Source organism: Nannospalax galili, unplaced genomic scaffold (assembly GCF_000622305.1).
Source record: "Nannospalax galili isolate Female #2095 unplaced genomic scaffold, S.galili_v1.0 scaffold603, whole genome shotgun sequence".
Lineage (NCBI taxonomy): Eukaryota > Metazoa > Chordata > Mammalia > Rodentia > Spalacidae > Nannospalax > Nannospalax galili.
Window position 1 is genome coordinate 681,577 of NW_008351177.1, and position 25,545 is coordinate 707,121.

Consider the following 25,545-nt stretch of genomic DNA (forward strand, 5'->3'; position numbering starts at 1 on the left):
ATCACAAATTAATAATGCCAGGGTCTGTCACAGCAGTGAGATGTTGCAAGGGTGGCTAACCCAAGCCTGGGCATGCACATTGCACTGGCATCAGTCCAGCAGCCCAGGAAAAGCCTGGGCAGATGCTTCCAGGCACCCAAAGATCTTTAATTAGCATGCATGTAAAAAAGCTGTGACCACCACACAGATTGCCAGCAATAAAGTGGATTAACAGGGCTTGAGTATATCCTGTAGAGAAAGTTCACTAGACCAGAAAGGAAAGATGATGGCTTTGGATATTTGCTTTTGAGAAAGGGGTTCTGTAGCCCAGGCTGACCTCAACCACATTGACTTCTGGCAATCCTCCCACTTCAGCATCTGAGCGCTCTGATTATAGGCCAGGATTGGTTTGTAAAAGGCATGACCTCAATGTGAAAGAAAATCTGAGATTTGACGTCCATTCAGGAAGAGGCTGAGGCCTCTCTGAATGCAGACATACAACTTGCTGTTGAAAGGAGGACCACCGATTACTATCAGTAATCCATGGCAGCCTGAATGTGATGCCTGGCATTATGGGGATGCGTGACTGTAAGCAAGTCACAGAACTTCTGTCCAATTTCCTCACCATCAGTGGGGTACAAAGCTAAGTGTTCAGGATATGTTGAACCACTGTGACATCTCTTATGATTAGAACTTTAGAAAGTTCAAATAGAACTGCCTTATTGGGGCACTTATGTACCAATAAATGGATGCAAATTTCTTATGCTCTTGAAAACATTTCCCAGTTAAATATCCTTTCTTCTTTTTTTTACTTACAAGAATAGTCAGTACTGATATTGGATACTTCCACAGATGTCCCATAAATGCTTCAACTTAAACTTATCAGACTCATCAAATATTGTATTTCTGAATGGGTAGAAATACCAGCTGTGGCCAGAATTAGAGGGTTAATGGCTTTAAATAACAGACACATTTGTTACTTACTGAGATAATATTGAGCCTGAAGCAAATTTGATATTGTCTCTTTAGAAAAAAGTTTTTGCCTGATGTGAATGGGGTTTTCTTGAAAGCCGTTAAAGTCAGTCTATATCAGTATAGTTCAGAAGATGAAAACCCCTGACAAATAACCACCTGATGTAAACATGCAGCCAGAGTTCTCTTTGATAATATGTGACTCTGCATAATCGCAAGTTCCTTTTCCTTAGTTTATTGACTGCGATTCCTTCATAGGGGCCTCTGTATGCTTGTCTCTGTCCATTAGTCCCACTTTGCTTGCCCCCTACCCTCAGGTAGAACAATATTCACACAGCCGATGCGTGGTAAGAGCCTTGCATTGCTGTTGAGCAATGTTGACAGGTGAAGAAGAAGCCCCTTCTAACAGCAGGTAACGTCTTTCTACAGAATGCCAGGAGGCAGCAAGAGAAAAGACAAAGGACACCAGCACACCTCTGGGGCAAGAAGACTGACCTGAAGACCAGGCAGGGAGGACTACCGCCCTCCCACCCAGCCTCCCAACGTTTGGGAGAATTCTCATAATGTTACGAGAAGTTTTGGGCAGTTCCAGCAGTTTAGCAACAAATTACTGGGGAGATCAAGGTTCCCTTTTGGGGAGGCTCTTAGTCTCATTTATCAAAGAATTTAAAAACAGACTCGAAAGGAAGTTAGAAGTTAATTTTATTAGAGTTTTAAAGAAAAACGTCTGGGTGAACAAGTTGTAAATCTCAGCAGTTTCCCAGTGGAGAAAGAGAGAGGACAGAAAGAGAGAAGACCATGCCATTTGAGTTAAGCTTGCAAGGATGTCAGCCACATGGCAGCCAAGCAGCCACATGGTGGTGAGAGGATCTTCAGAGAAAGGAAAAAGGCCCAAAGTACCACAGGAAGCATCCTTAGGATCTGGCCAGCCGCCAAAGGAAAAGAAAGGAAGAAAACGGGAAAGTTAGACTTTTAAGTCAGGACTCAGGAAGGTAGGTGGATCCGTCAGAACCTCATAGCAGCTCTGAGATGGCTGCACTGAGGATGTGGATTCTGGGAAGGAAAAGCCCATTACCTCATTAGGGGGATAATTAGTCTTCCAATCTCTTTAGTATGGTTTAATGTAAGTCCACCTTTCGGAGGTTCTCTATGGCTGAGTGATTGACAGGCCCAACTGCATTCACTCTCAAGGGAGACAATGGTATGTTTCTGCCTGGCAGTAGATTCCATTCTTTACTGGAACATTAAGAGGATTTAGAAGCCTAGCTTGGGCTCCTCTAGAAAACAATGTTTGAAGTGTATTTAATTTGAATCCCAGGGGAAACAAAGTAGGGGTTTCTCAGATGAGTGTCAAGACCATTTTATAGTTCCTTCAGATCTGTCTCATTGTGCTGAGTTCTGTTGACTGAGGCAGCATGGGAACTTTGAGTGGCAAGTTATCTGGGCTGCAAAGCCTCTTCCCCAGGACTCACATTTCTCAGCAGTCCCACAAAAGCTGTACACTTTTTAGTTCTGTACACAGTGGTAAATGTTTAATGTTTCCAAGTCAAACCAAAACGTGCCCTTCTAAGCAATTATTCAACTCTTACGATGTACTTCCATATCAAACTGACTTTTCTGTTCTGTAGTGAGGTAGTAAGGCTCTAGCGACAGGAATGTGTTCTTGTAGGCAGCAAAGAAAGTGGGCACCAAATTACTGTCAGGGTCCTGCAAATAGACATAGAGGTGGTCTCAGCACTCCCAGCCCAGGACCACCAAGAACAAACCTGCAGTCTGACAAGCTGTCAGTCACTATAATAACTGAGGCCTTGCATTCAGTCATGGATGGTGGAAGACTGGGACTTTAAATGAACTAGCTCTTGGATGAGCCTTAAACAAAGCAATACTATGCCGAGGACTCAACATCCCATGTGGGCTGTGGAAAGTATTTGGGTCCTCTTCCCTCTGGAACCTCGAAGTTAAGAGTCGTGGAATAGATGCTGAGAGGGGATGGACACTGAGACACCATCACACCTTTTGATACACATCTGCGTGCACTCGCATGCACACACACACACACACACACACACACACACTTGCATGAGCTCCTATGTCACAGTACCCTAGTGGAAGTCAGAGTTCAACCTGCAAAAGTCAGTTCATGTGCTCGCTTCAGCAGCTCATATACCAACACTGGAATGATACAGAGATTAGCATGGCCCCTGTGCAAGGATGACATGAAGCATTCCATATTTTTAGAAAGTCAGTTCTCTCCTACCATGGGAGTTCTAAGGATTGAACTCAGGTCACAAGCCTTGGAACCAACAAGTGCCTTTACATACTAAGCCATTTTATAGCATCCAGACGTTGTATTCTGCTGTAGCTTTTTTTTTTTTTTTTTTGAGACAGGGTTTCCCTGTAGCCCCAGCTGGCCTGGAACTCACTATGTAGACCAGGCTGGCCTTGAACTCAGAGAGATCCACCTGGCCCTGTATTCTTAACTGATGCAACTCCACACAGAAAAGTTTGATAATCTGTGACAGGAGGGTAAGATTTTTTAGTGACTAAGAAGGCTTGCAGTGCTTACTCACACAGTATCCTATAGCTGCACATAATTCTTAGGACACTCGCTCTTTCTCATTCATTGTGTTCCTGGAATTATTTTGTTGACTGTGCAGTTTTTAGTTTTTCAGCCCAAATTAGCATTTTCTTTCTCAAGATATGGTTAGATAATCCCCCTCCTATATACACATACGTCATCTATATGAGGAAAAGAGACAGAGGGAAGGGAGGGAGAGAGAGACAGAGAGAAACAGAGAGAGAGACAGAGAGAGCGAAAACAAGGGGAGGAGGTTCTTCAAGATTGCCAATGATTGTGGACCAAAGCCTATGACTGAAAGATCAGAAAGGGAACAGGTACCGAGTGAAAGCCTGGTCCAGAACATTCCCCAAACAGAACAGCCTTGGCTCCATTCCATCTAAACAACAAAATGGCAGAATGACAAGCCAAGCAAGCTGAAACTGAACCTCACAGAGCTGACCTCATTTGCATGATGTGAATTGCATGTTGGGAAATTACATATTGTGGCTCACCCTAATCATCCAAAATTCACCCACAATGAGCTAACTCCAGCAACTCATTTCACTATGTTACAGGGGGTTTTGGCTGCCTGATGGTTTTGTAGTCTATTGCATAAATCTATTTACTTTCTATTCTGGTCTAAAGAGTGAGTTATTTTACTACAAACTAATCCTGCTTTCCAGTTAGTCTTAGCGGAGGTTGACATTCAAAGGAAAAATTCTGTTCTTTTAGCCAGCAATTAAAGAACATACTGATAATTTGACAATAAATAGTGTTTAGTGACAAAAACCACTGTAGTAATAATACTATAATATGGTAATAATTAAGAAGAGGGTACAGGTGGCCTTTCTGTGAAAAGACAAATTAGAGTAAGTCATGCCCAATTAAATGCTTATGAAATGTGGAACTCAGTATGCCGAAGTAGAGTTTTTATTAAAAAGCAAATTTTTAGCCATGCTGGGGATTGAACCCAGGACTGTGAGCAGACTAGGCAAGAGTTCTATCCTTGGATCTACATCTCCAGCCCAAAGCACATTAGCGAATGGGATTCCTTATTAAAGCAAGGGATCCTCTATGAAGCAGCGCTCTGATTTTCGACATAGAGTGGTCATCCTTTATCAGTCTTCTTTCCCACAATCCCACAGTCTCTTTTTTTCTATAGTTTCAATTATCCACAATTATTCAAAGTTCAAAAACATTAAATGGGAAATCCCAGAAACCAGTACGTCACAGGTTTTTAATTGCTTGCTCTCTGAGTTGGGGAGACACAGCCTCACCCTATCCTGTCTAGCATATCTCTTCCATGTCTGGTACTCACCTGCCAGTTCCCTAATTGCTGACATGCTGATCAGATCCATTGGTTTCAGAGTTCAGTGACTGTGACCAAGTGACCTGCATTTGACTAAGCCAAGGTCCCGAAGGGAGAGAACAGCTACCGATTTGATTATGTCAAAGAAAGGCCTTCATATGCTTCTTCCAAAGAAATGGGAAAAGAGCTAGACTAAGTAAGGAAAGAAAAGCAATCCTACACCGACCGATGTTGCTAAGATGGACGGTAAGAAGGCCTCTCCTATCCATGCAGCTATGAAGAACTGCTGTGTACCTCAACTTGTAAAAAGTGCCCCTAGAATGCATGGTAAGTGCTTACCTAGGAGGGAAAGGCATGGATTCACAGAACAGAACATATTTCACTTGGCAGTTGTATGTCGGGGAAAGATCAACCTACAGAGGACTCTGACCCTGGGGGTTCATGAAATGAGTGACAGTAACCCCTTTACTGAGAGATGCTACATTGCATAGATTCAGGAAGAGGCTTTAAACTAAACAATATGAGAATCACTGCAGTGTCTAAGCAGTTAAGAGCACTGGCTGCTCTTGCAGAGGACCCAGGTTCAGTTCCCAACACCCACATGGCAGCTAACAACTGTCTTTAACTTCAGTTCAGGGGATCTGACACCCTTTTCTGGCCTGCAACATGTGGTGCATTTATGTACATGTAGGCAAAACATACACATAAAATAAAAATAAGTAAATAAAAATTTTTTAATAAGAATGACTAAAGCGCTTGTGTGTGCTAATGAAGCTGTTTGTAGCTAATTTACAAATTAAGCTCTATCACAGGTGTGACTCTAAGTTGGAAAATACAGACTCTAGGGAGTTTAGAACTGTGGTTTTAGGCATCTACTATATATCTTAGAATGAATCCTCCACGGGTGGGATGGGTAATACTTCTTTCCCACAAAGATAAATTTCTACTAAAGTTAGTGTCATTACTGTAAACCAATTATCAGTTGTTTTTCTCTCTCTCATTTTTTAAAAAGATGAAATAGTGATAATTCAAAACTAATTGGACTTGGTTTCTTAAGTTTAGGCAATATCATATAGTGTTAATGTCTCATATTTTACGAAAACAAATAAATCTCCTGAAAAACAATAATTCTTCCCCTTACTGCTCTGGATAGATTTTTGTAGATGGAATAAATTTAAGAGAAGAGGAGATCAGTTTCCCTCTAAGAACACAATCAGAGAAAGAGGTAGGGTGAGGGTCCGGGAAAGAGGAAACAAGAAAGAGAAAGGCCCCATTGTGTACCCCATCTCCACTTCCATGTCTCCATTCTCCAGTTACACACACACACACATGCACACACACATGCACACACACACGTGCACACATGCACACACATGCACACACATGCACACACGTGCACGCATACACACATGCACACACAAACATACACGCATGCACACACACGCACACACACAAACATGCATACACACACAAACATGCACACATGCACACACATGCATACACACATGCACACACACACGCACACACACACACACACACACGAGTGCATAGGGCATCCAGCAGCCTGAAGTAGCCAAGGTCTGTTTAACATGGGCCTCAGATAGGAGACACTGAGAGAGCCAGAAACTGTCTAAGGAAGCAGAAGAAATGAGATAACTAAAGTCACAGGATGACCCTGGGTTACAGAGGTCCTGAGAGACTTGTGGCCTTGGGATTAGCAATCTAATTGTGGACGGGTTAAGACAGCACCCACACCTGTACCTGGGATGCTGCCTAAGAGATCATGAAATGAGATGTAAAGAGGTGTTTAAAGTGCTGAAGTTCTTTGTAATAGCCATTGGGTGTTTTGCTATAAAAACAAACAGCCATTGCAAATTAAGAAATGTGGAAAGCCTGAAATTCCACAGGAGCCCCGGTAAGGCCAATCTTGATAATGAACAAAGAAAGAATTGATACTAAAACAATATGCCTGGAAATAGGATTTTGTTATTATTTCTTTTTTTTTTATTTTATGGATATGAGTGTACTGCCTTACATGGTAAGTGCACCCCTGTCATGCAGTGCCCACAAAGGTCAGAAGAGGGTGTTAGAGTCCCCTGGAACTAGAGTTAAGAATGGTTGTTTGCCTCCATGTGGGTGCTGAAAATTGAATCTGGGTTCTCTGCAAGAGTAGCCAGTGCTCTTAACTACTGAGCCATCTCTCCAGCCCCATTATTTCTCTTGTAAAAAAAATTTTTACAAGCTGGGCATGGTGGCACCTGCTTTTAATCCCAGCACTTGGGAGGCAGAGGCAGGAGGATCTCTGTGAGTTTGAGGCCAGCCTGGTCTACATAGTGAGTTCCAGGATAGCTGGGGCTATAGGAAGACCCTATCTCAAAAGGACCCCCCTATTTTTTTTACAGTGCTGGGGATCAAACCCAAAACTTCATGCATGCTAGACAAGTCCTCTACCACCGAACTGCACCTCCAATCTCCCTAAAATCTTGGTCTGGTGGCAAATAAATTAATTCCTAGTTATAAAACCTGGCTTCTTTGTAGACATTATTTTCTCAGAGTGAGCTATTGGTGCAATTACAGACAGAAGTACTTTCTTATCACGTACAAAGTGATGGCAGATTAGTTTATAGATATTGAGCAGCTTTTCAGTCAATCCAATAAAAAGAGCAGGCTTCATTGTCCATCATCTTGAATAGAGTCCCCAAACAATATTAAAAGCAGATTGCATTTTCCTTTTTTGAACCTCAGACATGGTGTCTTATGTAACACATTTGTTCTTCCTATCAGGAATCTCACAGATTCAAATCAGATGCTTTCTGAATCTAGGTCTGGAAAATGAGGAAGAATACAGAAATTCTAACATGGTCTCAGAGAGTAAGATGGGAAAAGATTTGATTCTGTAGCTTGATTGATGGCAGCGGTTGGTTTACAGAATCGATAAGAGGTAGAACTATGTTAAACCTCATCTCACAATGTGCCAAATAGACGTGGAAAAATTGTGTGTTTGTGTGTGTGTTCCTGTGAATGTGGACACACACACACACACACACACACACCCCACACACATGCACGCACACACGTGGAGGCCAGTGGTCCACACTGGGTGGCTTCCTCAATCCTTCACCTTATTTTGTGAGACAGGATCTCTCCTGGACCCTGCAGTTCATGAATGCAGCTGGGCTGGCTGGCAACAAACCCAGAAGATTCACTTGTTTTCACCGAGGTGCGCACTGCCACACCTTGTTTTGGTGCTGGCACCGGGGATCTGATCTCAGGTCCTCATGCTTGCAGACACCTGACAGGCTGAGACATTTTTCCAGCCCATAAGTGGAATGATTTCACTTAGTCCTATTTCTTTGCAGACTGTTTCCACTAAAACACTGGGGCAGTAAAGAGCTAAGTGAAATTTCACCCCAATTGCAGGCACTTAATGTTCACATCATCATGGTAATAATAAAGAAATAAACTACTGCCATAAAAAAGAGATAAAAGTGCCCTTTTCCTTCATTAGCTCACACGTTTTCTTTGGCATACATCCTTGCATCTTAACACACATAGCGTGAGCTTCTTAATTTCATTTTAGGAAATGGGTTATGATGCATTACAATTTACACAAATAAAAGTCTTGGAGAGCATTCTGTCTCCAAAGCATGAAGATAACTTATTGTTCCAGCAAATGATAAAGCTGCTTACGATGGCAGCTGTGATTTATTGAAGCAATTCAGATACTCTGGGAAAGTGTATTAGCTTTGTCTCTGCCCACAAAGGGCATGTTTGAGCAGGGTAGGATACTTCAATGATAAATTACATACTAGAACCCCAAGTGAAAGCAATTGGCACATCAGTGGCCTGGAGGCTCCAAACTCCAGCAAAAATATACGTTCCATGGTGATTCTGCACAGACAGTGTTGTCTAGGGCAGGCCAGGAAACAAATCAGTGCCTGATGGTTTTATTTTGTTTTACTGGTTCTTCCTCTTTAAAGGTAAAACTATTCTTGTTTCTATCTATGAAGGGATTGGCAGCTCTGTGCTGCCTTCAACATCACCCGTGTGTTCTTATAACACCAGCTAGAAGAGATACACAAGTTAGTTCTAGAATGGAATGTGGCAGAGCCATGACCCTATTTTACCAAATGGATATAATAAAAAACTGCCCAGTTTCCTCTTCACAAAACTTAAATCATCACACTAGCGGTGTGATCAAGCATTTAAAACACAGTAAGTTAATTGCTTTCTTGTATTTGTGTGTGTGTCTGTGTGTGTGTACTTATGTGTGCAGGTGTACATGTATGGGTATATGTATGTGTATGTACACGAAAGTGTGTGGAGGTCAGAGATCATGTTGGTTGATGTTCCTCAGGCACTGTCCACTTTTGTTTTTAAAACATGGTCTCTCCCTGGCTTGGAACTCAGCTGGACTAGGCTGGCTGGTCAGGGAGCCTTAGGGATCGTGCAGCCTCTGCCTCCCCAGGGCTGGGATTCCAAGTGTATGCTACCACACCTGAATATTTTTATGAGGGTTGTGGATATAGAATTCAGGTCCTTGTGCTTTATTGACCGAGGTACCCCCAAGCCCTGGAAAGTTCAATTTCTAGTGGGAGACTACTGACTGGAATGTTCTACCACACTGGTTACTGGATGCGTGCTCCCATAAATAGCAGAGGGGGCCCTTGGAATAGACATTGCTCAGAATTGTTCTTCCTCCCTTCAACAGACTCCCTAAGACACCCAGAGTTACATTATACACAAAATTATGCTCTCTTGTGTCAAGGACTAAGTGCCAACAACTTAACTAAGCAATTTACTTGCATATTGCATTTAAGTTTTGATGAAACAGTCAGGATTATCTCCTTTATGTGTGGGAACACTGAGGTACAAAGTGATTAATTTGCTCAAGGTTGCACAGCTATAAATGACAGAGGTTTGATCCCAGGTAATCTAATTCCTCAGTTCTTAGCTTAACTATTCCATTATAGAGGGTAAATAATTTATGTGTAGTAATTATTGAGGCCAGCCTATATAGAAGGACTTATTTGTGTCCTTTTTATCACAGTAGGGGAAACTACTTACATTCAATTTAATTTAATAAGCATTGAAAGCGCTCTGCTGAAGTGCACATTTCCATGTCAACTCTTTGTTTCTTGGAATGGCTGAATTTTGTTCCTTGGCAAGAAAGCTCGTGTGAAATCATATCCCTGTTATACCCAAGTGACAAGGCTTACTCACTGATTTCATACACCAGTGCTTCCCTTAGGCAATGGATGGAAAGACACAGGGCAAAGAGAAGATCCAGTGACCCGCGTGTTCCAGTGTTTGGAACTGTTCACTTGCTTTCTGCTCTTAGCTGAACGTCTTAGCTATCATTCAGAATCCATCTCGGACATGTCTCTAGCCAGCTTTGTTATAACCCTCTCAACCCAAATCCAAGTAGAAGGAAAATAGACAGAAGCAAGGCCATCCTGCTTAGTGCGTGAGCAAAGAGCATGGTAAACAGAAGGGTAGAGATCCCAAATGTATGTACTCATGAGTGTGTGAGTGTGTGAGTGTGTGTGAGTGTGTGAGTGTGTGTGTGTGTGTGTGTGTGTGTGTGTGTGTGTGTGTTTACTGCAGGCTTTCAATTTTGATATTTCATGCTCCGTATTTGGAAGAAGCCCTTTGTTAACTGAACATGCTATGCTATAATTATTGATCTGAAAGGATTCTTGGGGGTAACGGTGGGCATGGTTTCAGTATGCAGTGATCACAAGCGTGTTCTCTTCAGTCATCTTTAGATTTCTTCCTGGCACTAATTGGAGCTCAGTAAATACTTGGTCCAAAACTGGTGTTATGCTTTTACTTGGAAATTATCCCACAGAAACAAGAGCTCTACTACAAGCCTTTTTCTTGCTGAATGAACATTATCAATGGCGTAGTGCTGGTCTTTCCACTTGAGTCCCAGAAACCCATTTTATCTTAGGCTTTTCTTTTCCAATTTTTTAAAATTTCATTGTATTTTTTTACATTTATGAGTGTTTTGCCTGCATGTATGTAATGCTCATGGAGGCTAGAAGAGGGCATCGGATCCACCGAAACTGGAGTTATAGAGGGTCATTAGTCTTAGTTGGTTATTAATTGTATAGATATATTTTTCTTAGAGTATATAAAAGTATGCCCTTTAAAACTGGAGTAGGAAACCCAAAGTGGAGTCCACCTTTGCTGCCGGTCTCCATGAAGGATACCCATCAGGGCAACTGTAACCCGAGGAGGAGATGGTGCAGCAAGTTTCTGTCTTCCTGTTCTGATGTCACTGTACAATAAAGAAGCGTCCATGAAGGCCCAGAGGTCTTCTGTGCTGTTGGTGGCTTTGTATCTTAAGTAGCCTAGACTTGCTACCAAATGTCACTTTTATGTGCTTGCCGTCATCTGATTGCCGAACTTCCTACTCGCTATCATCCCTGAACACTCCCCTAAACACAGAAAGTAAACATTTGCTGTATTCAGTGGTATTTCTGGCAAGCTGGATGCTTCTGAAAGTGTGGAAGGAAACTGACACTCAGTTTGATCCCAATGGTGTTCCTGCCAAAGTTGATGCCTTTGAACACAGGGAAGAAGACAAAGTCAGAAGAATTTTCAAAGCAGATTTGCTTTAGGCCAGTGCCTCTGAAATACTAATCGCATATTAATTGCTGGAGAATGCAATTTAGAAATGCTTATCCATGTGAGCTTTAGAATCTGTTGCATTTAGGCAGAAAGCCTTTTGAAAAAGAGTAAGGAAATACATCTGCTCCACTCTAACTGAGTCATCTCTGGTTAGAGGTGGCAACTGGTGGAGTCTGGGAATTCAAAAACCACCCACTTTATTAGTATTCTGCATGACCTTTCCCCATACCTCCCCCAATATGAATGCAGGTGCAGTATATTTTGAGAAATAATCATTTGGAATCATGAAGGTGCATTTCCCCATGGCTATTTTTTATATTTGTGTGGGGGGAGGTGAGGGGTGTTCTTGTATGAATAAGGGTATCTGCTTAACATGGTTCCCAAGTGGAGGTCAGAGGACCAACTCAGGTGTCAGTCCTCCCCTTCCATCTTGTTTGAGATTGGGGATGCTCTTCTCTGTGCTTCCTGTCTCATGTGGATCACAGATGAGCCCTACCACGTCTGGCTTTGTACTAGGGCTGGGGATCCAAACTCAAGTCCTTGTGTTTGTGTACCAAATGCTTTCCATACTGGGCTACATCCACAGCTGTTTGTTTGTTTGTTTGTTTGTTTATTTATTTATTTATTTATTTATGCTGTGGACTGAACCCAGGTCCTTGCAAACATCAGGAAAACACTCTACCACTGAGCTTCGTCCTCAGCTCTGCTATGCCTAATTTATATCACATTAACAGGCTCTACCAAAGAATGGGTCAGATAGTCACAGGGCTGTGAGGGGCTCTTTCATTTCAAAGTCTTTAAAGTTTTAATTTGCTTTCACAATGTCTCCAAATTCTTCTATACATAATATAGTTCCAATCAATCACAAGTTCATCTCAAGTCCCTGTAAGATCAGCAGACATACAACTCCCAGCTGGTTTAGCTTTCTACTTCTTGCTTCTACTTCCACGCCTGTTAGCTTCCCAATAAAGCCATCTGTCATGATTTCTCAGAGGCTCTCCTTCCCCAGAGGCGCTCCAAATCCAACCCAGGCTTCTGCTGCAAATCTAGCAGAAACAGCCACATGGCAGCTGTCCCTGTACAAGTGCTGCTTGTCACCGCCTGGCAAATAGAAAGAATTCAAGCAGCCAGTCTTTTAAACAATGCCACAAACCCTCAGGACCACCAGCTAGCTGAGGCAGGAAGACAGCTCTTGGTGATGCTGGGAGCTGGCATTACTGATCTGCATTATTTACAGCCAGTGACTGTCACCACAAGCCAACAATAACCAACAAATGGAGCGAGATGTTTGTTGTCTTGTTTGTGTCCTGCTTTTCAGTCTCTTAAACAAGACCCTGGCGTATCTTTTTTAGGCTACTGAAATCTGTGACTACACACACACACACACACACACACACACACACACACACACACGTGCATAAAAAGGAGTGCTTGACGTACACCATCTAATTCCTGAGATGGAAAGTAATTCCTACAACACCAGAAGGCCTCCAAAAGTGAGGAAATACAGAGTCACTGCTCCTGTACTGGTTAATCCAAACTAGTGGTAGATTAATCCAAAGTACTGGTGATTGTTGATATTAGTGGACTCTTTTGCCAACGCACATTGGTTTTTCTATACTGAATACCTTTCTTTGATCTGAAAGGAATGGACTGATGTGATTCAGTTAAGCAAAGTCACTTTGGAAGGCACCAAACAAATCGGCTATTGCATTGACCATGGAGGCCTCAGGAGGTGAGAAAATAAATTTCAGTTGTTTAATTCACATAAACAGAAAGGGTGATAAAAAAGAAAGAAAAAAGAAATATAGGAAGAGAAACAACAGTAACTATTTCTGTTTTCTAAAAACTTCTTTTCATTTATTTATACTTTGTGAGTGTTTTGCCTGAATGTATTTAAGTGCACCTATGCATGTAATGACCTTGGAGGCCAGAAGAGGGTGTCAGATTCCCTGGAACTGGAGTTAAGGGCAGGTGTTAGCTACCATGTGGGTACTGGGAAACAAATCTGGGTCTTTCACAAGAGCAGCCCGTGTTCTTAACCATGAGCCATCGCTCCAGCCCAGTAACTAATGATCTTATCTCTACTTACAACTAGGAGTTCATCTTGTACAGGAGGCAATAAGTGTCACCAAATTCAGATTCCTCCAGCAACAAGCTGAGCAGGTGGTGATCCCAGAAAAGGGAGGGAAAAGCAGCAGGGTATCACCCACGCTTCTGTGACTGACAGCTCAGCAGCTGGGTAATGGAGATGCCAACTGTGGGTGCGTATTCTCCATTGCTGCTCTAAGTTAGAAACTGGTATAAGCCAGAGGAGCATGGCTGGAAAGAGGGTGCACTTTGGACCCAAATGATGGGAGTTTATTGATTTCCTGGGGCATACTGAGAACTGAGCACTGCACATCACTGGGGCGATGACCATACTTGCTGTCTAATATTTCTGGGAACAGAGACCAGGAGGCTCACCTTAGAAGGTCCAGTGTCCAGTACCAAAGTTTTGCCTTGGTGTCTTTCTTTCTTTCTTTCTTCTTTCTTTCTTTCTTTCTTTCTTTCTTTCTTTCTTTCTTTCTTTCTTTCTTTTTCTTTCTTTCCTTCCTTCCTTCCTTCCTTCCTTTTCTTTCTTCTTTCTTTCTCTTTCTTTCTCTCTTTCTCTTTCTTTCTCTTTTTATCTTTTTGAGATAAGGTCTCCCTGTAGCCAGAGTTGACCTGGAAGTCTCTCTGTAACTATATAAACCAAACAGGCTTTGATCTTTTTGAGTGTCCCAGGCTGGCCTCAAACTCTATATAGCAGAGGATGACTTGGGCTGATCCCCTGCTTTCACCTCCTGAATGCTGGGGTTACCATCCTGGGCTCACCATGCCTGGCTTATGTGATACTGGGATTGAACACAGTGCCTCCCATATGCAAAGCAAACACTCTATTAAGTGAATGGAGCTACATCCCTAGCCCCATGTCTTGTCATTTTTAATAGAGGGGAAAATCATGTTATGTTCATTTAGAACCACACTTTTTAACTGTGCTGTTTGTACTGCCGATTAATACGTTCTTTTCCATAGCAGCTGCCAAACTTGCCACTCTCTCCTGCCCAAGTCAAAAATATCTTCTATGTGAATTTTAGAGGCTGAAAATAAATGTATAAACAAAGTCTATCAGTCATTTAAAATCACTTCATCTGGACCATCACGTTCATATTTACATGCACAAATTTTGTGATGTCCTTGAAAGTTACAGTCAGTAATGAGAGAATGCTGATTCCATAGAGGAACTGTGTTCATTAGTGGAAACCAGAGGCAGCAATTTGTAGTGCTGTTTTTCTGTCAGTGACTAAACCAATTAAGACCTGCAACTGTGCTCAGTGGTTGCTCTGGGCCTCATGAACAGCAGGGCACTGACAAAGAGGTAGGCACACAGGTTTCCAGGGTTTCGTGTGTGTGTGTGTGTGTGTGTGTGTGTGTGTGTGTGACAGAGAGACAGAGACACAGAGAGAGAGAGACACACACACACACACAAAGACCTAGGAAACCTTTGTACAGCCTATGTATAGGGAAGCTTCAAGTAGGCTCCAACTCAAGAAGTGTGAGCACCTCAAACTCTGCCATTATAACAATGGAGCCAGGCTGGAGAGATGGCTCAGTGGTTAAGAGAGCACTGGCTGCTCTTGCAGAGGACTTGAGTTTGATTCCCAGCACCCACATGGCAGCTAACAACCATCCATAACTCCAGTTCCAGGGAATCCGACTCCCTCTTCTGACTTCCATTGGCATTGCACATCATAGGTGCACTTACATACATGCAGAGTACCCTCATATGCATAAAATAAAAATAACAAATAAAATATGTTCTAAAAATTAAAAATACGAAAGCCTTTTTGACAGGTAGAAAACCACCTTGAAACATCCATAAGTCTCTGTGTTTGAGGGGAGTGGCTGCAAGCCAATAACAACAGTGTATTGTGAAATATTTGTTGAAACTGGAAGATGAAGATACATAAATGGCAGATTGGAGAGCCTGAGCTCTGCCACAGTGTGTTGGATGTTAGAGGAAGCTGGGAAACCAGGGACTGCCTGGAGAAGCCTCTCAATACTGATTGCTTTCACTCCACAAGACACTTCTGTGTGCTGTGGAACAATCTGGATAATCCTCATCTCACTTCCTGTACCGCAAGTCGGAAGGACTATCATTAATTACTGCCAAATAAATCATGTCACTACTATAAGCAGAACATTAAAATTTCTTGTTTGTTACTAGTGTACAATAACACCATTGGCTTCCTTATATGGTCTTTGTATTCTGCAATTCTGGTAAATAATTCTTCTGTATATGGAAGGGTTGTTTTGTTCTGCTTTTCTGAGAGAGTGTCTCCCTGTAGCCCTAGCTGGCCTGGAACTCGCTATGTAAACCACGCTGGCCTGGATCTCACAGAGATCCACCTGCCTCTGCCTCCTGAGTGCTGGGCCCTGAGTAATTATTCTTAATAATTTGTGGATTTTTTTTAGAAATTTTTATGCAAACATTGGTGCCATCTTCAAATACAGTTTTATTTCTCAAAAAGTTGCATTAGAGGAGCTGGAGAAATTGCTCAGCAGTTAAGAGCACTAGCTGCTCTAATGGAGGACTAGGGTTTGGTTTCTAGCACCAACACGATGACTCACAACTGTCTATAATTCCAGTTTCAGAGTTTGCTATGTCTTCTTCTGGTTTCCATGGATACCAGGCATGCATCTAGTGCTCTTACATATATGCAGGCAAACACTCATACACATAAACTAAAAATAAATCTTACTAAAAAGTTTCTAAAAACTTGTACAAGGTCAAGATGGAAATTAGAAATGTTGGAAAGGTCAGTACATATTCAGTACAAATATTGAGTTTTGAATAAAAATCCAGTATCAATAAGGAAGTGGCATAATTAACAAGAAATTGGCATAATATATTACTAAAAAATGTTCCTACCTAAAGCATGCATACACATATGCTCAAAGGCAGAAACCGAAAAGACAACAGAAATTGATTGTTATGTCAGAGCAGAGTTTTTTTGTCTGTTACTAAAAGCACTTCCTTTTCACAATTTATAAAGTGTTCTGTCCATCAAACAGAACACCACAGAAACTATGGTCTGGACTGTCTTTTCTCTCTTTCAATTCCTGCCACGGTTTTCAGGGATGCAGGAACTTTTCTTTTGATTTGATTTGCATTCTTAGATTATTCTCCTTGGTTTATCTCCATCCACCCAGGTTCAGGACAGATAAAGCTCAGGAGCTAGCAGATCTCAACTAGGGTCTCATCTCAATTCACTGAAGAGGACCTCAAACACTCAGACCTCTGAGTCACACCAGCTCACATTGCTGCACAAGCCTCTACCAAGATGAGACTGGCATTCTTTTAGAAGTTGTTTTCCTTAGGTGTCAAAAAAAGAAATACAAAACCACATGGACCCAAGTTGACCCACTCTGCATTTTCTCAAGATGCTTCAAAATGTGAAGTCCTCTTCAGCATCGTATATTCTGCAATGTGTGTTTGGGGCTCTACTCTGACCCTTCTTTCTGTGTTTATTTTTCATTCCCAAGATACTTATGATGCTATGGCTCATAACTCACACCTTTTATATGAGGCTTGGATTATTCTCTTTGGCTCTTCTCCATCTTCCTAGGTACAGGACAGCCAAAGCTGAGCCTTTGCTAAAGGGCAGAACACAATGGCTTCTAAAATATGTGATGGTGCTAGACGCATAAGCAAAGAACCTTATTAAAAACAAACAAACAAACAAACAAAAAAACAAACAAAGAGGAATGAACACCTGGGAGAATGCCAGAAACACAATTTTAATGAGTCTCTAAGCACCTTCAAAGAAAATGGTTTGGGAGTGAGGGGCATAATGTGATTAGGCAATTATAGATGGACAAGTGTCTTTGATCATCAAACTCATCCCTGAGGCCAGGATGGGTTGAGAACTTGGAATGGCACCTGGGTGGATGGAGCCATGGAGGAGGCCTGTTGAGTTTCAGAGCTAGAGTAGGAACCTACATGGAGAGGCTTCACACTTTACCAACATCTCCAAGTGAGCAATAGGCAAGGATGTCTGGGCTGTGGACTGATTCAGTTAGGGTTCCCTCCTGGTAAGTGTGTGGCCCTGCACTCACAAGCTAAAGAGGGTATATGAGCTACAATGTTGCTCAGAATCATAGTGACTCACTTAGTTGCACACAATGCCATAGCCTATCTGGGTGGAGTGTTGCCTGTCTCTAGGATTGTTTACCTGTCATTTGTGTGAGAGCAGCTGATGTTGTTTCAGATTGGAAGGGCCGATTATTACAGCGGCGCTATGTTGAAGGCAGAGAAGGGATGGACCAGCTGGAGTGTAATGAATAAACTGCAGTCATTCACATTGGTTAAATGAATAAATTGCATCCATTCTCACTGGTTTTGTTGAAATTCCATTTGTGAACCTGTAGTATGCACTAACCAGTCACATCTGAGAGCATTGGGAAGAAGGGGTTTTAAAGCAAAAAAAAAAAAAAAACAACAACAAAAAACAGCTTTCAGAGCTATGTGTCCTAAGGAAGCAACCATTAAATTCAGTAATTTTCATACTGCTTTATATATGGTTCTTTTTTTTCTTTTTTTATGTGTATGAGTGTTTTGCCTGCATGTATGTAAGTACACGTGTGGAAGTCAAAAGACGGTGTTGGGTCCCCCAGAACTAGAATTATGGTTGCTAACAGCCATGTGGGTGCTGGGAACAGAGCCCAGGTCTTCTGCAAGAGCAGTCAATGCTCTTAACCACTCAGCCATCTCTCCAGCCCGACCGTCCAAATTTTTTAAGTAAAAGTGAGTTCAGTGGAAATGACAAATTTAAAAACCACCCCAAATCTAACAGCTTTGCCTTGATGCCACAGCATCTCTGGAAGTGGGAAGAACGATAAAAATTACAGCACAAGAGTTTTCTCACATTTTCTGACTACCATTCTCAGAATGAAGCCACAAACCCAAGGACAAGGTGATCAGAAATGGTTTGGCAAAGCAGAACTCTCAAAGTCAGGATAAGTGTGCAGCCTTCAAAGACATATAAGAATTAAAATGAAGAGAAAAGAGAAGACGATTAAAACACAACATATAGAGTATCTAGAGCTTTGAGTGAGAAGTGTTGTTTAGTACAAGAGGGAGGAAGAGGGAGTTCTGAAAAACTTGTGCAGGGTCAAGAGCTAAGGATGGAAATTAGGGAAACAGATTCAGGATGGGGAAGGAGTAGTGACTAGGAGGTAGGTTTTTATTTCTTATTATTTTTATTTTATTTTTTTTGATCGTTTTGAAACAAGGTCTCCCTGTAGCCCCAGCTGGCCTGGAAGTCACTGTGTAGACCAGGCTGGCCTTGAACTCACAGAGGTCCACCTGCCTCTGCCTCCCAAGTGCTGGGACTACAGGCACGCAGCTTTTTAAGAAAAATATTTTATTTATTATTTTTATTTTATGTATATGAGTGTATGGCCTGCATGTAGGTAAGTACGCCATGTCATGCAATGCCCATAGAGGATATCCTAACCTTCTCAATGCCTTCTCAGGGCATTGGATTCCCCTAAAACTGGAGTTATGGATGGTTGTTAGTTGCCCTGTGGGTGTTGGGAACTGAATCCAGGTCCTCTGCAAGAGTCAGTCTCTTAACCACAGAGTCATCTCTCCAGTCCCAGTTGTTGTTGTTTAAGATGTTTCTAAAGATAAATGATTCATAAATGTAGACTGCAACTGAGCAGAAGTTGTCAAAAAACTAACAAGAAAGAAAACAGAAGAAAAAGAGAAAGAGAAGGTGGTGCACGCCTTTAATCCTAGCAGTCGGGAGGCAGAGGCAGGCGGATCTCTGTGAGTTCAAGGCCAGCCTGGCCTACATAGTGAGTTCCAGGACAGCTGGGACTATAGGGAGAGACCCTGTCTCAAAAAGAGAAAAAAAAAAAAAAAAAAAAGATTGCATGTGGTTCAAAGAGCCCAGTTCTCAAATTCTCTTATTAAATCATTAGGTAAGTCAGATTCTTGTTAAAATAGCTTAGACTGAATAGATTTTTCTAAAGCCTTCAAAATCCATTCATATGAAATCTGCAGGGAATTATCAGAGTTTTCAGAAAACAAACAGCTGTTCATTCTTCTTGCCCATTTTCCTTCCTTGTCACCCCTCATTTGACTCTATTGTCTGCTTTAACAATCTACTACTGTCCAGTTTCTCTTATGTAATTGGAAATCCTGACTTTCTCCCCCCAAAAGAATCAGAAAATGTAACTATTCCAAAGCTACTAAGGCATAAGAAATGAAAGCATATCCACCAGAAGATAAAATAAGGCAGAGTACAAGGAATGACTGCCACTCACACATCCAATAAATCCCTTTCACTATAAGCCCTTAAGGGATGCAGGGAACTTGACCATTTACATAGCTGTGGGAACATGCATGATTTTTTCAGTCTAAAAATAGCACAATTCCTGCCATTACTTCTAGTGATGTTAACTTTTCTCTTAATCCCAATGTGATATTTCTCGGTCCCATTTCTGCAAATGTCATAATTAGACCAATTAATGGAGCACACGAACATTTCCATAGAAACCCTTTCCAAACTACTATTTTTTTGAACAGCATGTCCTGAGAGGATTTATCACTACGATTCTCACTGATGTTAACAGAATCAGACAGACCACTACATCCTCAAGTTTCTCTCTTGTAGCACACCCTTCTGCTTCCGGTAATGCAAGGCTGTCACCCATGTGTAGAGATAGCACTGCCTCTGGGGTCTCAGGTAGAAGAGGCTTCCCGGAGTCTCCCTGAGTGATTAGGAACACAATCTCTCAAATTAAAAAATATATAAAGAGATCAAGGATTTTTAAATATTAACATGTATAGAAATTATAGGTAGATAAATAGACAAATGCATCCTTTTTAGAATCGTTAAATCTCAGGGAAGGCAAATTAAAGTAGAAATATAAAATCCCACTGCCTGTAAACTAATGTATCTTTTTTCCCTTTGTCTGTATGTATGTTTGTGTGTATGTGTGTGTACGTATGTATGTGTGTGTGTGTGTGTGTGTGTGTGTGTATGTGTGTGTGCACATGAAGGCCAGAAATTGGCCTCCCGTTTTTTTCTTCTGTGACTCTCCACTTTATTTTTTGAACAGGGTCTTTCACTGAATCTGGAATTCACTGATTTGGCTAGACTGGCTGGCTAGTGAGCCCCAGGGAATCCTCCTCTGTCTGGCTTTTTACGCGGGTTCTGAAGCATTGAACTCAGGTCCCCCTGCTTGCATGGCAAGCATTTTACAACTGAGTCACCTCCCCATCTCCATAAACTAATGCATTTACAGATCATACCAAACCCCACCCAGTTCTGTACTTCTTGGCTCCCTCTCTTCTCTCCCCACTTCTGTTCAAGTTCAAGGGGGAAAAGCCGAGTTGTGGAGTCTCATAAATAAAAAAGAATGGGGAAAGAGACTTTCAAGGCAAAACTTTTCTCAGGTTGCATTGACACCAAATGCTTAACAAGTTAAGTTAAAAATATAGGATTCACTGTCAGCCTTTCTCAACTGCTCTGGTTAAATAAATTTATAGATTCCATTAAGGTACATTTTGCCCCAGCCCAAATGTGTTTCAGAACATTAGGGAAGCAATAACATTATCTCTTACTCAGAACTGTTAATACTAACGGTATGCCATTACAGTAGCACAGTACACCTAAAAGAAGCCATAAATAAAACTAAACACATTGCTGCTTGCTGCACTTGCATTGAGTCCTATCCGCAAGGGAACTGTGGGTTTTGGTCTACTTTTAAATGTCCACATTCAACAGACAATTGCATGTTCTTTCCAGAAGCGCCGCCAAGTCTATTCCATTGTTCACTCATCAAGAGGACACAGAAGTTATTGGAGGAGAAAACATGACAGGGCGGGTTCTTGGAACCAGGTCACTTCCCGTCATCTTAATGCCAGAAGGAGTTTCTGCAGAAGAATCAGTATTTTACATTCCTACAATTTCCTAAAGCCAGACAGATTGATTCCAGACAAACTGTACCCCTGAAAACTGTTTGAACTTTAAAAATGTGTGTACTGAAGGGAATTGGTTTACTCAGCTGCCATTTTTTTCCCCATTCTATAATCTTTAACTACAGCTGTGATCTTGTTTATATTTTAATTGAATGACTGGGAGGTTTCCCCTTAGCTTTTAAATATTCATACAGCAACTTTAGCTAAAGCATCACAGCTTCCACAGGGGGAGGCTAAGCCATTAAGAGGGAAGGCTAGAGAGAGCATACTGTCTGCCTCCCTCCAACGCTGCCCTGTCTTCTGTCTGTCTCACACACATGCCTGTATACAACAGTAGGAACGTCATTACACATGTGATTCATTCTTTCCATACTCACGAATGCTGCTATGTCACAGAATCATGTAAGGCATAGAACTGAGGACACACATATAAGCCCACACACCTACAGCCACCTGATTTTTGGCAAAAAGACCAAAATCACACACTGGAGAAAACATCTTCAGCAAATCGTGTTGACCAAACTGGATAGCCACACATCGAAGAATGAAACTAGACCCCTGTCTCTCACCCTGTATAAAACTCAACTCCAAATGGATCAAGGACCTCAACATAAAACTTGATACTCTGTACATGGTAGAGGAGAGAGCAGGGAATAAGCTGGAACTGACAGACACAGGAAAAGACTTTCTGGACACAGCCTTGAACTGTGCAGGTATTAAGACCAACATGAAACTAAAAAGCTTCTGTACAGCAAAGGACACCATGATTCCAGTGAAGAGGCAGGCTACAGAATGAGAACGTACCTTTATCAGCTATATACCTGACAGAGGGCTAGTATCTTGACTATGCAAAGAACTATAAAACCTAAACAGCAAAATAACAAACAACCAATTTATAAAATGGGAAAGTGGCACTAAATATAAAGTTTTCAAAAGATACAATGCAAATATCTGAGAAGTAATTTTTAAAACGTTCATATAATGGATTGTCTTAAAGGTGGTATTTTTAACAGGCTGAGTCCCTCTTACTGAACACTTCATCCATGAAGAATTCTCTGCACACCAATGATCTCCTCAGATGTGGGGGACCTTTGAGATGTTCCCAAAATTCAGAGAGCACTACCCACAGATTTCGGTGTTATACTGTTATCTGTCAAAATAAATAGAATATACATTCTTTGACCTGTTTCTCCTTTTCTTCAGGATTCCTTGTGTGTCTTTTATTGGCATATACCTGAAGTTCCGGTGTGACATATTTCAAAGGTATTAGAGGTATTAATTCTGCTCTCATGTGCTTGTTCTCACAGCTTGTACGTGTTCAGTGATTCTCAGTTTACATACTGAGGGGCAGACTTTGTGAAACAGAACAAGCTTGCTTATATTATGAAAGCTGCCTTTGATATTAAATTCACAAGCACTGAGGTCACAGAAGTTTACTTCCATCTCTGACAAGAGAGGACTGCACCGGGCAGAAGGCTGGCCTAGAATCAGTTTTGTCACTTATTGGGCATATCTCATGATGGCTGTTAGGCAGTGTGGAAGAAAAAGTCCAAGAGAGGTTGATATTAAATGCAAAGAGGCTGAGGTGGCAGGATTGAGAGTTTAAGGACAGGCTGGGCTAGGAGTGAGACTCTGCCTCAAACCAGAGTAAAGAAGACATCCATTGCTGTCTTTTGCAAGAATTTCAAACTCTAATACTTCAAAGCATTGGAGAATCATTTACACAACAGAGAGATTTAAAAACATGGCAGAAGTCCATTAAATAAACATAAGAAATCCTCACAAGCCTGCTTGGGGTTTTGCAATGCAATGCATTTTTTTCTCCTTCTTTTACTATTTATAATTTTATGCATGTATACACTGAGTTTTGACCTCCCATTCTCCTCTCTCATTCCCTGCCTTGCTGAAACTATTCTTCCCAACAAATCTCCTCCTACTTCAATGTCTTTTTTAAAAGATGTATTTATTTTATTTTTATGTATATGAGGGTTTAGCTTGCACATATGTATGCACACTGCATACACGCATGCAGTGCCCGAAGTTACAGGCAGTTGTTAGCTGCCATGTAGGTGCTGGGACCTGAACCTGGGTCCACTGAGCCGTCTCTCCAGCATCATCTTTTTCTTCCCCATGGTTTCCATCTGAACTATAATTTGAAAAGTGAAGTAGTTTCATGAAAAAAAAAATGTTTTAGCCATGAAGATAGTTTTTGCCCCAAATGAATCATTCATAAATAAGATATTTGGGATTGGGAAAGGTGCACAAATTTGGAAATAGGGAAGCTTTAGTGAACAGAGGTGAGACCCAGGTGTGTGACTCACACCTGTAATCCCAGCAGTTGGGAGATGGAGACTAGAGGATCAGGAATACCTGTTCATCTTTTACTACATAGTGCACTGGAAATCAGCCTAGGCTACGTAAGATTTTGTATAAAAACCAAACAAAATGAAACAGAGGCAAGAAACAGAGGAGGTTGGGGACATGGCTCAATGATTAAGACTGTATATAGTGCTCTTTCAGAGGACCTGAGTTCAGGTCTCATCACTCAAGTTAGGTGGTTCACAACTGCCTGTAACTCCAGCTTCAGAGGCTCCAACACCTTACTTCGGCCTTCACAGGCACTGCACTGATGTTCACAGACCACCCCCCGACACACAATATACATAATTTAAAAGAGTAAGAATACATCTGAAACCTGAAGCATTTCCAGTTATCAGAATCCACGGGAAACCTAGCTACAGTAATTCAAACTGGCTCAGTCTCTCAGGCTCTTCCTCTTTCTGTCCTCCGTGCAACCATCTCATTCTCTCCATTTCATGACATGCAAGAACACAGGCTTTCCTGGTCTACCAGGTAAGCAGAACTGTGGACCTGCTGTGGTCATCTTCCTTACTCTATCTGATCCTAAAGCATGCTGAGTTAGGAAACAGTGTTAAAGGTCTGGGGAGGCTAGGGAAGGCCAGAGCAGAGCCTGCTGTTGTTGCTCTGTAAACAGCCACACGGTCAAACAGCCTTCTAAATATTTACATTTATGCTTATAGATTTGTGTTGCTCTCAACTTCAGAGCAACTTCCTTACGCAATGAGCAGCAGACCATGGAGAGACATAACTGGTCAAAGTGCCAAGTAAAATGGACTGTGAGTACCCAGCTGTGGATGAATGAGCTATATTACCACCACCCCCATCCAAAGCTCAAGGAATAGCAGGGAAGAAGGGGTGGAAAAATTGTAAAAGCTTAAGGATGGAGAACACAGCTGTGAAGCGCTGACTTCTGGACATCACATAGCTCATGTACACATCAACTCACAGAGCTCTAGTTGTCTGAGTAAAACCCACATGAGATCAAGCCAGTGAAAATTCCAGCAGGAACAGAGGAGGGTCCACCAAGGCCACATCCTTGGCAGAGGAGCTATGGCTTCTGAGGGAAGGTCACTCTCCTAAATGGACATGCCACAGGTACTTTCCTCCCCAGTGGATGGTCCCATACCCATGCAAATATGGGTGACACTAACTGGACTCACGGGGTATTAATAATAACAAAAATAGAAAGGCATGAAATTGGAAGGGATATAGAAGGCACTAGTGTGAGCTGGAAGAAGGTAGCAGTGGATGGATATCATCAAAATACATTGTATAGGTGTATACATTTTTCAAAGAATGAATAAAATACAAAAAACCCTGGAACATATGTAGTTATGTACAAACTCACAGAAATAGAGAGGGAGAAAAAAAGAAGGGAAAAGGAGAAACAGAGAGGGATGGAGAGAGAGAGAGAGAGAGAGAGAGAGAGAGAGAGAGGAGAAAGCTTAGGGAGCTGCTCCCCCAAACTCTACTGATCAGGGCTTTTTACCTCTCAGAATATTTGTATGCAATACTTTTTGGAGAGAATGAAGTTGTTCTCATTCACTTGGGGAAGAAGGTAATTAATCACAGGCTCTGGATATCTTTCCCTTATGATTAGATTTCAGGGACACTGGTGGTAACCATTGCCTGGAGGTCTGTTTCAGAACCTTAGAAGATTTTATAATTGGTTTGAACCTCTACCTTTCGGTAACTGATAGATCTGGTAAACAA

At 41.8% G+C, this 25,545-nt stretch overlaps 1 protein-coding gene and 1 pseudogene across 21 annotated transcripts in view; one reads left to right on the forward strand and one right to left on the reverse strand.

Annotated features, from left to right (window-relative positions):
• Arpp21 (cAMP regulated phosphoprotein 21) overlaps nucleotides 1-25,545 on the reverse strand; it is a 186,376-nt gene that overhangs the window by 29,879 nt on the left and 130,952 nt on the right. The window lies entirely within an intron of this gene.
• Nucleotides 3,094-3,187, forward strand: LOC115066800 (annotated as a pseudogene).